We start from the raw sequence: 13,348 nt of genomic DNA, 5'->3' as shown, positions 1-13,348 counted from the left end.
CTATAGAGTGATGAAGCTATTGAATCATGAGAAGAAATTCTACATTATCCAGTTTGAGGAGAAAAAATGTAGTATTCTTACCAAATTATCCAGTGTATATGACTGGTTAGAATCGCAAGTTTTGATTTTTACTGAAATTCAGAGTATGAAATGCAAACATTCAGGATAAAATTAATTCAAACGTACACACAGTTCTATCAACTTGCAACAAAGCAGCAAATATGAGGGCCTATCACACATCTGGACTCTCCCATTCCTTTCTGATCCCTCAGAAAAGTGCAAAATCAAAGAGTCACTGCTTGGTCCAAACATAAAATACATCAGGTATAAGGACTTGGAATCTGACGAAATCCGGCTTCTATTCCACAGGTTGTCTTCAGTAAGAGTCAACGTCCAAAGATGGAATTTATCTCGAGAAGAATTAACTCTGCAATCTGATTCTGGTAGACGGTATGAACTGCTATGTTACCAGTCTCTTTCTCTGGCTTTAACAGAGTGGGACCAGACACAATTGCTATACTCTGATACGTCATTCTGTTTTTTTCTCCGTTTTCTATAACTCTTTTGAGATGTCTAAACAGAGTCTGCATTGTGTCCTGATTTGGCTTTGGCAACTGTTTGATTAGATCCTTCACAGCAGAGACACGCTATCTTGGTTCTTGTTTAACTGCATTAACAAAATCATTAAAATGATCAAATGTAAGGAGAGGTTCTGGTAATTCTCGAAAAAACATTTTCAGTGCTCCAGTGATGACATGAATATCTTCCCATTTACTATCCTTCAAGTCCAATTTCTCATCATGGTTGACTGCAAACCTCAGCTTCTGGATCACTGCAAGGTTGCCACTAACTCTGCAAATCCCATTAACATCCAACCCATATTGTTCAACATGTTCAATGCACAATTTCACAAATTTTGGCACTGTGCCATTCTCTCTCTGACACAGATTAGCAAGATTGGCTCCAAATACCTGATCTTTAATATAACCGTTTTCACGAACAGCTTGCAAAGTGGGGCATCGTGTAAGAAACTTCTTTAAGTTTTTCTTGTTTTTTTTCTGTTCTGAAGAATCTGTGCTAGATACTTTTGTGGAACGCAATTTCTTCAGATCCTTATTGTCCTTTCTTTATCGTGCTTTTCTGTTCCTGGTGAATCTGGTATATCTTCCTCAATTGCTTCATCGGGTTCTACTGTCTGATTACTGATAGTGCTACTAAGAACTTTAAAACCACTCATTGATAACAGCGTCATTATCAAACTGAATCAGCAGTTCTGTTCCTTGACGGGTTTTCAGCTCAAATACATTCTTTTTGCTGGATTTATCCTTTGAAGCCATCTCAATCGTCGCCCCCCTTAAAGTCCACTGTGAACTCTGGTTTGGACTGATTACTCCCAAATCAGCTTGTGCTACTTCCTTGAGTTCTGGTAAACAGTAAAGATGAACCCTGCAACACAGCCCAAGAAGACAATTAGTTCTTTCGAACCTTTTTCCCATTTTCAGTAACTTTTGTTGCATTTAATAATCCATATTTCTCTTGACCCTTTGGACTGCTGGCTGTATCTTGGTTCTTTGGTGAAGAGGGAGAAGACTCATTTTCAGAGTAGCAGGGTTTTGAGGCAGTTGGAGATTCCTTGTCATCGGTGTCCAACACAATGGTGCTATGTCTCCACTTTGTTAACACTATTGGTTCTTGCAGCCGCCTGTCCAGACTCCTACTCTTAATAATTTCTCTTTGCTGCTGAGATGAGGCATTATACTTTGGCAACTCCCATTCTGACCGAGATCCATCTGCACTGTAGTAATATTGTCTACCTTGATCGTCAACATGCTTGAGCCACTCTTGATCTCCTGGACTTTGGGAATCTCCTTTGCTTATGTTTGTATCTCGAGTCCAACGAGGGGGTTTCCAAGTTCTTCCCTGTGTTCCTCTGTTATAGTAATAACAATGCCCTGAACTATCTTTATGAGGTTCCCATTCCCCATTAATCTGAATTGCTGGGCTTCCGGGGACTGGGGGGGAGAGACGACTGGGATATTTTCAGTTCTTGCAGGTTAGTGTAGACAGGAGAATCTGGCCGCCCTTGATTTGGAGGTGTTGTCGCCCTTATCTGCTCAGTGGAGCTGCTGCTAAGCTCATCACCGGACTCTGAATCCTCATGTATCCGTTCTGAGGCTTCTCCTGCTGAATCACAAGACTGTTCCTGGGAGAAGCCAGCTTTCTCTACGTCCAAGAACTCTGGACCGGGAAAGTGACCAAATAAGCGTGTCCTATTCTGGCCAGAGACTTTGGGAGAATGTGAGTCACTGTTGAACTTTCCATTATTATGGGTCAGGTTCAGGCTGAGGTTGACAGTCTGACCTGGAATATAATTGGGTCCAAAATTCTGATTGGCATCACGAATAAGACCTGTTCCTTGAACAGACGGCAATGGCTTTCCAAAACTTGAAAGCTCGGGCAATTTGTTCACATTTTCTGTTGACCTCTGAAGATGGCTCTGCGGCCGACCTCCCTCACATACTGGGCAGGCACGCAAAACGCTTTGGAGTTCTCATCCAGCTTGACCTGCCACCAGTCATCGCTGGTCTTCTTCACCAGGATGTATCGCTCCCCTTGTTTTATCACGACCTTTCTGTCCTTCGCTTCGCATTCTTAATCATACTCCACTTCAATATACACGTGCCCTGGAACAATCTTCCCACCTCTGTCAGCCGTTTTCTTTCCGTAATATTCACCTCTCAAAAAGGATGCTTTGCCACATTATGACTCTGTGGCTTGTTGGAGCAATATGGCTTAGAAGGAGAACTAAACATCCAGTCTTACGTTTAAACCGAGGGCCCGGTGGCCTCGCGGGGGCCGGCTCCCTCCTGGCCGCTCGGCGGCGGCGGCGGGGAGCCCAGGCGAGCCCGAAGGGCGCTCACTCGGCCGCAGCCGGGCCGGCGGGTCCCCATCAGCATCCATTTTAAAGGCAAAGCCAGTTAAAGCGAGTAAGCTGTGCTGATGAATTGGACATGGAGTGTGAGAGAGGGTCAAGGATGACTCCCAGTGTCTCAGCCTGAGCAACTAGGTTAATCGGGGTGACGTTTTTTGAGATGGGGAAGAATGAGAGAGGCATAGGTTCAGGGATGGGGGAAATCCTCAGTTGAGTTTGGGACCTTTTAAATTTGAGGAGCCTATTAGGCGTCTAAATGCAGATGTGAAGAAGTTTGGAGAAAGGAAATATATATCAAACAAAGGGGTGCAAAGTGGTTGGATGGAAAGGGGGAGTTTCGGAGAAGCAAGAAGAGCTCCAGCAACACCCAGGCAGAGCACACCACGCTGCCAAAAATGGAAAGAGAGACCACCCTGGCGGTCCAGTGGGGATGACCCTGTGCTCCCAACGCAGGGGGCCCAGGTTCGACCCCTGGTCGGGGAACTAAGATCCCACATGCTGCTGCAACCAAGACCCGGCGCAGCCAAATAAAAAAAAAAAAAAATGGAAAGAGGGCAGATACACTTTTTCTTTTTTCTCATTATCTCCCTAACCAGGGCCTGGCAAAAATTCAAGCTATATTAATTGAAGGGGGTTTTGTTACTGTAAATCAAGATAGGTAAAGGGACAGAGACTCTTCTAGCATCATAATCCACCAAAAAGGCATGCCAAGAGAATGTCAGTGGCAGTGTGGAATGTTCAGCTTTCTCAAAGAGATTCCACCCCGAGGCCAGCCTTTGGTTTCTGCTCTCTCCATCCCCCTCCACTCACAGGACTGGAGAGGCTTCTTCATCTCCATTCAACTTTGGAACTGGATGGAGCTGAGTGACTACCCAATTTAGACACCCACATCAGACAGGGAAGTTCCCAGAGGTCCAGGGGGATGGAGAGAAGAGGCAGGGAAAGTTTTCCCACCGACTGCAAGAGGGGGAGGAGTGCTCCAAAGCATCTAGAACAGAGGTCTTGTGCCCACCGAGGAACTGAGAATTGAGTGGAGTAGTAAGGGCCACTCAAAATCAACATGTCCTATTGATTCGGATTGGTTAGAATGTGTGATTTAAACGGGGAATAAAGGCCATTTTGTGCATTTTTCTGCACCCCGTGTATATATGGGTGACCAACTAACATGCTCTTTTAGTCTCTCTCTTTCTTCCACCCAGGGGTTGCACAAGTATTCAGAGCACATGGAAATACTGAACTCTTTGAGGGCAGGAACCGGCGCTTAGTTTAGTAGCTGGCACACAGTAGGCACTCAATAGGTGCTTGCTGAATTTTTTTTAAAAGCTAAAAGAATAATCCAAATAAACTGAGGTGAGAATCAAACCAAAGGGATAAGTGAGCAGAACAGAAGGAGAGGAGAAAAAAGAAAATGCAAATGTGCGGGATAAGGGCTGTCCGGCTGCACTTGGGAGAACAGTAAGATGCAATAGGAGTAGGGAAATAAAAAGGAAGCAAATTAGAGAGGTTAAAGTTATCATTAGAAAAGAAAGGTAGAAAAAGAAAAGAAAAGAAAGGTAGAACTGAGCAAGTTTTGGCTGCCAGCTTTTCTGCCTGACTTCTGCCAACAGGGTGTGCAGTTTTGTTGATGAAGACTTTTTCTTGGCCCTGTGCAGCAATAGATCGACCACAGAAGAAAACTCAGAGTTTCAGCATTCAGAGGTCACAGCCAGGCAGTGGGGACGGGAGCCAGCCTTGATCAATGCAGAATTGATTTACAATTTAATGCTTTTTTGTTTCAAAGTAAGATACCGGAAGAGGACAACTCGGGGTCAGGCTTCAAGTTCCTCCTGCCAACACTGAAACACTAATAGGAGGAGTTGACATTATTGAACACAGGCTACACAGTATCAGGAGAGGGTGACCTGTGGAAAGGGCATGACAATGAAGAGGTAGTGGGAAAAAGAAAGGGCAAGGACCTGAAAGAGAAGGCCAGGAAAGTGACTTACAGAGAAATATCAAAGGAGGGCTAGACCTATAAAATAGAAATTGATGGATGAGGGGAGGAGGACATTAAAAAGATCTTTAAGAGGCTTCAGGGACTGTAAGAAAGAGGGCAAAGCAGAGATGTCACGTGGAACATCTTACGTAACAAGTAGCTAGTGAAAGCTATTGTAATATATAACATGATGGAAAGAAGGGTGTGCATGTGGAGGAGGCACCCCAGCACTTAGTGTCTGCATGTAAATAAAGAGTGGAAATTCTATGGCTACCCAGCCAGTGGACCCCTGATAAAACAAAAGTAGATGCTACAGTCCCTCTCTTTTAAACAGAAAGGAGACTCAGGCAGTGTGGTGACCAAGCATTTTTGTCAACAGAGTGGCATTAAGCATCTCAGTTCTGTCATTTAAAAGGTGACCACTTTGGGCAAGTTCCCTTGATTTCTAAGCCTCAGTTTCCTTGTCCGTAAAATGGGGACAATAAAACCTAAATCACTGGGTTGTCATTAGTATTAGCAATGCACGGACGGTGCCTTGCCCATAGGAGGCACTCACTATTATGACTACTAGTACTAGTACTAGTACTCCTACTACTTTTTCTATTGATTCTATTATTCATCCATCTTTTTACTTAAAGAAAATGAAATGAACAAACAAAATACACTGTTGAGGATTATCCCAGCCCTAATGAAAACATCTTTTTTCTCCTGGTAAGGAAAGAGAGTGAACCAAAGGAGGAAGGGCAAAAGGCATGAACTTAGACATAAAGCCTTATTCAAGTAGGAGAATACTGGCGTGTGTGTGTGTGTATTTGTGTGTGTGTGTGTGTGTGTGTGTGTGTGTGTGTACAGCAAGCTGTCAGAGCAGGAATAACATATACAGTTGGCCCTCTGTATCGACGGGTTCTGCATATGTGGATTCAACCAACTCTGCATGCAAATGCTTGGGAAAAAAATTCCAGAAAGTTCCAAAAAGTAAAGCTTGAATTTGCCACTCTGTGGCAACTATTTACATAGCATTTACATTATATATACAACTATTTACATAGCATTTACTTGGTATTAGGTATTATAAGCAATCTAGAGACGATTTAAAGTATATGGGAGGATGTGTCTAGGTTATATACAAATACTCTGCCACTTTACATAAGGGACTTGAGCACCAGGGATTTTGGCATCCATGGTGGTCATGGAACCAATCCCCCACGGATAATGGGGGACTACTGTACTAAGACCATAGATGGGGAAAGGGTGAAGATTAGAGTTTAGTGTGTTGAAAAAGTGGTGTCGACCACTTGTGGAAAGGTGTTTGGTGATAGGAAATGAACTGTAAATGGGCAGAATATCTTGGATCTTTTATAATTAAAAACCCCATGGAGGAACTTACACAAGCTTCTTAGATAGCCTCATCCACCAGAGGGCAGACAGCAGAAGCAAGAAGAACTACAATCCTGCAGCCTGTGGAACAAAAACCACATTCACAGAAAGATAGACAAGATGAAAAGGCAGAGGGCTATGTACCAGATGAAGGAACAAGATAAAACCCCAGAAAAATAACTAAATGAAGTGGAGATAGGCAACCTTCCAGAAAAGGAATTCAGAATAACGATAGTGAAGATGATCCAGGACCTCGGAAAGAGAATGGAGACAAAGATGGAGAAGATGCAAGAAATGTTCAACAAGGACCTAGAAGAATTAAAGAACAAACAAACAGAGATGAACAATACAACAACTGAAATGAAGACTACACTAGAAGGAATCAATAGCAGAATAACTGAGGCAGAAGAACGGATAAGTGACCTGGAAGACAGAATGGTGGAATTCACTGCTGCGGAACAGACTAAAGAAAAAAGAATGAAAAGAAATGAAGACAGCCTAAGAGACCTCCGGGACAACATTAAACGCAACAACATTCGCATTATAGGGGTCCCAGAAGGAGAAGAGCGAGAGAAAGGACCAGAGAAAATATTTGAAGAGATTATAGTCGAAGACTTCCCTAACATGGGAAAGGAAAGCCACCCAAGTCCAGGAAGCACAGCGAGTCCCATACAGGATAAACCCAAGGAGAAACACACTGAGACACGTAGTAATCAAATTGGCAAAAATTAAAGACAAAGAAAAATTATTGAAAGCAGCAAGGGAAAAACGACAAATAATATACAAGGGAACTCCCATAAGGTTAACAGCTGATTTCTCAGCAGAAACTCTACAAGCCAGAAGGGAGTGGCATGATATACTTAAAGTGATGAAAGGGAAGAACTTACAACCAAGATTACTCTACCTGGCAAGGATCTCATTCAGATTCGACAGAGAAATCAAAAGCTTTACAGACAAGCAAAAGCTAAGAGAATTCAGCACCACCCAACCAGCTCTACAACAAATGCTAAAGGAACTTCTCTAAGTGAGACACACAAGAGAAGAAAAGGACCTACAAAGACAAACCCAAAACAATTAAGAAAATGGTCATAGGAACATACATTTCGATAATTACCTTAAACGTGAATGGATTATTTTATTTTTATTTTCATTTTTTATTTTTTAACATCTTTATTGGAGTATAATTGTTTTACAATGGTGTGTTAGTTTCTGCTTTATAACAAAGTGAATCAGTTATACATATACATATGTTCCCATATCTCTTCCCTCTTGCGTCTCCCTCCCTCCCACCCTCCCTATCCCACCCCTCTAGGTGGTCACAAAGCACCGAGCTGATCTCCCTGTGCTATGCGGCTGCTTCCCACTAGCTATCTATTTTATGTTTGGTAGTGTATATATGTCCGTGCCACTCTCTCACTTTGTCACAGCTTACCCTTCCCCCTCCCCATATCGTCAAGTCCATTCTCTAGTAGGTCTGTGTCTTTATTCCCATCTTGCTCCTAGGTTTTTCATGATCTTTTTCTTTTTTCTTAGATTCCATATATATGTGTTAGCATACAGTATTTGTTTTTCTCTTTCTGACTTACTTCACTCTGTATGACAGACTCTAGGAACGTGACTGGATTAAATGCTCCAACCAAAAGACACAGGCTTGCTGAATGCATACAAAAACAAGACCCATATATATGCTGTCTACAAGAGACCCACTTCAGACCTAGGGACACATACAGACTGAAAGTGAGGGGATGGAAAAAGATATTCCATGCAAATGGAAATCAAAAGAAAGCTGGAGTAGCTATACTCATATCAGATAAAATAGACTTTAAAGTAAAGAATGTTACAAGAGACAAGAAAGGACACTACATAATGATCAAGGGATCAATCCAAGAAGAAGACATAACAATTATAAATATATATGCACCCAACATAGGAGCACCTCAATACATAAGGCAACTGCTAACAGCTATAAAAGAGGAAATTGACAGTAACACAATAATAGTGGGGGACTTTAACACCTCACTTACACCAATGGACAGATCATCCAAACAGAAAATTAATAAGGAAACACAAGCGTTAAATGACACAATAGACCAGATAGATTTGATTGATATTTACAGGACATTCCATCCAAAAACAGCAGATTACACTTTCTTCTCAAGTGCACACAGAACCTTCTCCAGGATAGATCACATCTTGGGTCACAAATCAAGCTCAGTAAATTTAAGAAACTTGAAATCATATCAAGCATCTTTTCTGACCACAACGCTATGAGATTAGAAATGAATTACAGGGAAAAAACCACAAACACATGGAGGCTAAACAATACGTTACTAAACAACCAAGAGATCACTGAAGAAATCAAAGAGGAAATCAAAAAATACCTAGAGACAAATGACAATGAAAACACGACGATCCAAAACATATGGGATGCAGCAAAAGCAGTTCTAAGAGGGAAGTTTATAGCTATACAAGCCTACCTCAAGAAACAAGAAAAATCTCAAGTAAACGATCTAACCTTCCACCTAAAGGAACTAGAGAAAGAAGAACAAACAAAACCCAAAGTTAGCAGAAGGAAAGAAATCATAAAGATCAGAGCGGAAATAAATGAAATAGAAACAAAGAAAACAATAGCAAAGATCAATAAAACTAAAATCTGGTTCTTTGAGAAGATAAACAAAATTGATAAACCATTAGCCAGACTCATCAAGAAAAAGAGGGAGAGGACTCAAATCAATAAAATTAGAAATGAAAAAGGAGAAGTTACAACAGACACTGCAGAAATACAGAGCATCTTAAGAGACTACTACAAGCAACTCTATGCCAATAAAATGGACAACTTGGAAGAAATGGACAAATTCTTAAAAAGGTATAACCTTCCAAGACTGAACCAGGAAGAAACAGAAAATATGAACAGACCAATCACAAGTAATGAAATTGAAACTGTGATTAAAAATCTTCCAACAAACAAAAGTCCAGGACCAGATGGCTTCACAGGGGAATTCTATCAAACATTTGGAGAAGAGCTAACACCCATCCTTCTCAAACTCTTCCAAAAAATTGCAGACGAAGGAACACTCCCAAACTCATTCTACAAGGCCACCATCACCCTGATACCAAAACCAGACAAAGATACTACAAAAAAAGAAAATTACAGACCAATATCACTGATGAATATAGATGCAAAAATCCTCAACAAAATACTAACAAACAGAATCCAACAACACATTAAAAGGATCATACACCACGATCAAGTGGGATTTATCCCAGGGATGCAAGGATTCTTCAATATACGCAAATCAATCAATGTGATACACCATATTAACAAATTGAAGAATAAAAACCATATGATCATCTCAATAGATGCAGAAAAAGCACTCCCTAACACCTTACACAAAAATAAACTCAAAATGGATTCGAGACCCAAATGTAAGACCAGACACTATAAAACTCTTAGAGGAAAACATAGGAAGAACACTCTTTGACATAAATCACAGCAAGATCTTTTTTGATCCACCTCCTAGAGTCATGGAAATAAAAACAAAAATAAACAAATGGGACCAAATGAAACTTCAAAGCTTTTGCACAGCAAAGGAAACCATAAACAAGATGAAAAGACAACCCTCAGAATGGGAGAAAATATTTGCAAACGAATCAACGGACAAAGGATTAATCTCCAAAATATATAAACAGCTCATGCAGCTCAATATTAAACGAACAAACAACCCAATCCAAAAATGGGCAGAAGACCTAAATAGACATTTCTCCAAAAAAGACATACAGATGGCCAAGAAGCCCATGAAAAGCTGCTCAACATCACTAATTATTAGAGAAATGCAAATCAAAACTACAATGAGGTATCACCTCACACCAGTTAGAATGGGCATCATCAGAAAATCTACAAACAACAAATGCTGGAGAGGGTGTGGAGAAAAGGGAACCCTCTTGCACTGTTGGTAGGAATGTAAATTGATACAGCCACTATGGAGAACAGTATGGAGGTTCCTTAAAAAACTAGATATAGAACTACCATATGACCCAGTAATCCCACTACTGGGCATATACCCTGAGAAAACCATAATTCAAAAAGACACATGCACCCCAATGTTCATTGCAGCACTATTTACAATAGCCAGGTCATGGAAGCAACCTAAATGCCCATCGACAGATGAATGGATAAAGAAGATGTGGTACATATATACAATGGAATATTACTCAGCCATAAAAAGGAACGAAATTGAGTCATTTGTTGAGACGTGGATGGACCTAGAGACTGTCATACAGAGTGAAGTAAGTCAGAAAGAGAAAAAGAAATATCGTATATTAACACATGTATGTGGAACCTAGAAAAATGGTACAGATGAACCGGTTTGCAGGGCAGAAGTTGAGACACAGATGTAGAGAACAAACGTATGGACACCAAGGGGGGAAAACCACGGTGGGGTGGGGAGGGTGGTGTGCTCAATTGGGCGATTGGGATTGACATGTATACACTAATGTGTATAAAATTGATGACTAATAAGAACCTGCAGTATAAACAAGCAAACAAACAAAATAAACAACTAATACTAAACTTTTTCTGGGTTATTTATATGGAAATATGTTAATATACATGTTTCAGACATTAAAAAAACAACAACAAGAACAAAAAACCCCATGACATGGCTTAGCCCTTCGTCTGTCTGGCACAAAACGGGGGCAGCTCAAACGGAGAGACAGAGAGGAACTGGATAATCTTATCCTCTTCCAAGCTGCCTCTTTTTGCTTCCCTTCTCCTGCCTCAGAGAAGAGGCAACCGTCCCAGAGCCTCAGAGCTGAGCTGGGCTACACATCGATAAAATGCTTGCCTGGTAGAGCTGGGGAGGTTTCTTTTCTTTTCTTGGCCATGTGTCTTATTTTAGTAATAAGCAACAAGCTATTGCTTGAGAATGCTCAGACTGAGGGGGAAGAGGATAAGACAGACAATCCTCACAACTCCGGTGAAAGCCTGTTGCTGGGGGTGTGGGTAGGGGCACTGCCCACGGAGAAATGCATTTCGTCAGTGGTTCTGAAGAGGAAAAGGAGCCCCAGGAGGGGACAGAGGCTGCAACAAGCCACACAGGCAACCAAATGAAAAAGCTGCAAGAATAGCAAGGCTTATAGTGGCAACAAAGTTAAAAAGCAGAGAGCTTAGAAATGCAAAAGGCTACCTACCTATGCTGTTCTTCTGGGTGCAGGCTGAGGTCAAGGTCAGGGGCTCAGAGAGGAATGGCTACATAACTTGCAAGGCTCAGTGCAAAATGAAAATGTAGGGTCCTTTGTTCAAGAACTATTAAGAATTCCAAGACAGTGACAGCAGAAGATTAAACTAAGCCTGGGCCTTATTGAGCGTGGGACCCTGTGGGACTGCATGGGACCCACACGCATGGAGCCAGCCTTACCTAGGAACATTTTTAAGTGGATCACCAAATATGGGCTCATTTTATTTTATGTTATTTTTTGGCCACGCGGCCTGTGGGATCTTAGTTCCCTGACCAGGGATCGAACCTGTTCCCCCTGCAGTGGAAGCGTGGAGTTTTTAACTACTGGACCGCCAGGGAAGTCCCTCACTATTTTATTTAATAAATCAAGATGATAGGGCTAGAATAACTTTTGTGTTGTTTTGTTCCAAGCTTTGCTTTCTGAATTTGAAAACTTTTATATTATTTTATATTGTATAATATATATTCTATTAAAACAATGCAATCATATAGTCATAACAGTAAATGAAGAGAAAGTGTGAATATCTTTTGCAGATGTGCATGAATGGCCAAGCGCCTGTCCTTTAAATAGGAGCTCTGTTTCCTATTTCCTTTAGCGGCCCCGGTCGTGTGTGATTTTGACTGAGGCTCTGGAAAATGGAGAATAAAGGAGGGGAAGACTATTTCCAGGACTCGCCTTCTCCCAGCCCCATCCTGCACATATATTCTCATTCTGGGTTCTTCTCGCAGCTCCCCTCCCTCCCAAATCTTTCCCTGAGCTCTTTAATGTTCATTCTGCTTATTCGTCACCCCTTGTGGCAGCTATTAAACCAAATCCTTACTTTGAGACTTGATAATTAAATGGAAAGAATTAAGCATTTATCCTGCCTTTCCAGTAGGAACTATATTTCAGCATAATTAAATAGCCATAGTTTCATTTTACTTTGTATTTATTTAACACTTACATGGTACTTACCATGCACCAGGCCTTATTCTGATTGCTTTAGTAATACTACCTCCTTTAATTCTCATAGCAACCACATTTTACAGATGAGGAAATTGAGGCACTGAGCAGTTAAGTGACTTAGTCACACAGGTAGCAAGTGGTGGGACCAGGATTGGAATATAGACAGTTTGACTCCAAAGTCCATACTCTTACTGCTGCCTTAGGCTGCCCTGGTTGAACAAAGGAAGTTCTTTCCTGAAGAATGCCAGCTAGTAAATAGAGATGGAGTGATAGAATTAAGAAATTATTTTTAAAACTGTCATGAATTCATTGATCCAGGCAAAAATTGTCAAGTGGGCTTAAAACTATTGTGTGGATAGTTGATGGGGAGCTGGACATCTGTGTGGGGCTAAAGTAACAGTCCACAGACTATTTTCTGGGCATCGGGAGGCAAAGATAACTCTATAATGGATCTGGCTGCCATCATGCTGATGCAGTGGTCAATCATAGCATTACTACCGGTGGAGCAACCAGATGTGTGTCTTCTGATGTGCTGCAGTACGTGACATAATGCCACGTTGATGTATACTAGCCAAAGATATTGGACTAGAATGTGATCAAGCCTTTAGACCTAACGTCCTGTTTACGGGAAATATAGGAGATTGAGGAACAGCTAAATAATACCACAAGCAAGCACTTAGACAAATCCCAAAAGTGGGACGTTCTTCAGAACAACTGGCCTGGTTTCTTCAATAAATCAATTTAACATGAAATTAAAAAAGAGTGTTCTGAAGTTAAGGAGATGTAAGGGACATTATCAGATGAATGCATGATTTTGGACTGAGTCCTGATTTGGACAAACCAGCTGTAAAGGACATTTCTGGACTAATTGGGTGAAATTT

The 13,348-nt window shown here is 41.3% G+C and overlaps 1 pseudogene; it reads right to left on the bottom strand.

The window, feature by feature from the left end:
* Window positions 1-386: 386 nt before the first annotated feature.
* LOC137756395 (rho GTPase-activating protein 12 pseudogene) lies at window positions 387-2,961 on the bottom strand (annotated as a pseudogene).
* Window positions 2,962-13,348: the final 10,387 nt, after the last annotated feature.

The sequence above is a fragment of the Eschrichtius robustus genome, chromosome X (genome assembly GCF_028021215.1).
Source record: "Eschrichtius robustus isolate mEscRob2 chromosome X, mEscRob2.pri, whole genome shotgun sequence".
In the NCBI taxonomy this organism is placed as follows: Eukaryota; Metazoa; Chordata; class Mammalia; order Artiodactyla; family Eschrichtiidae; genus Eschrichtius; species Eschrichtius robustus.
Note: the sequence above shows the minus strand (reverse complement) of the source record. Positions and strands in the feature narration are given on the sequence as shown.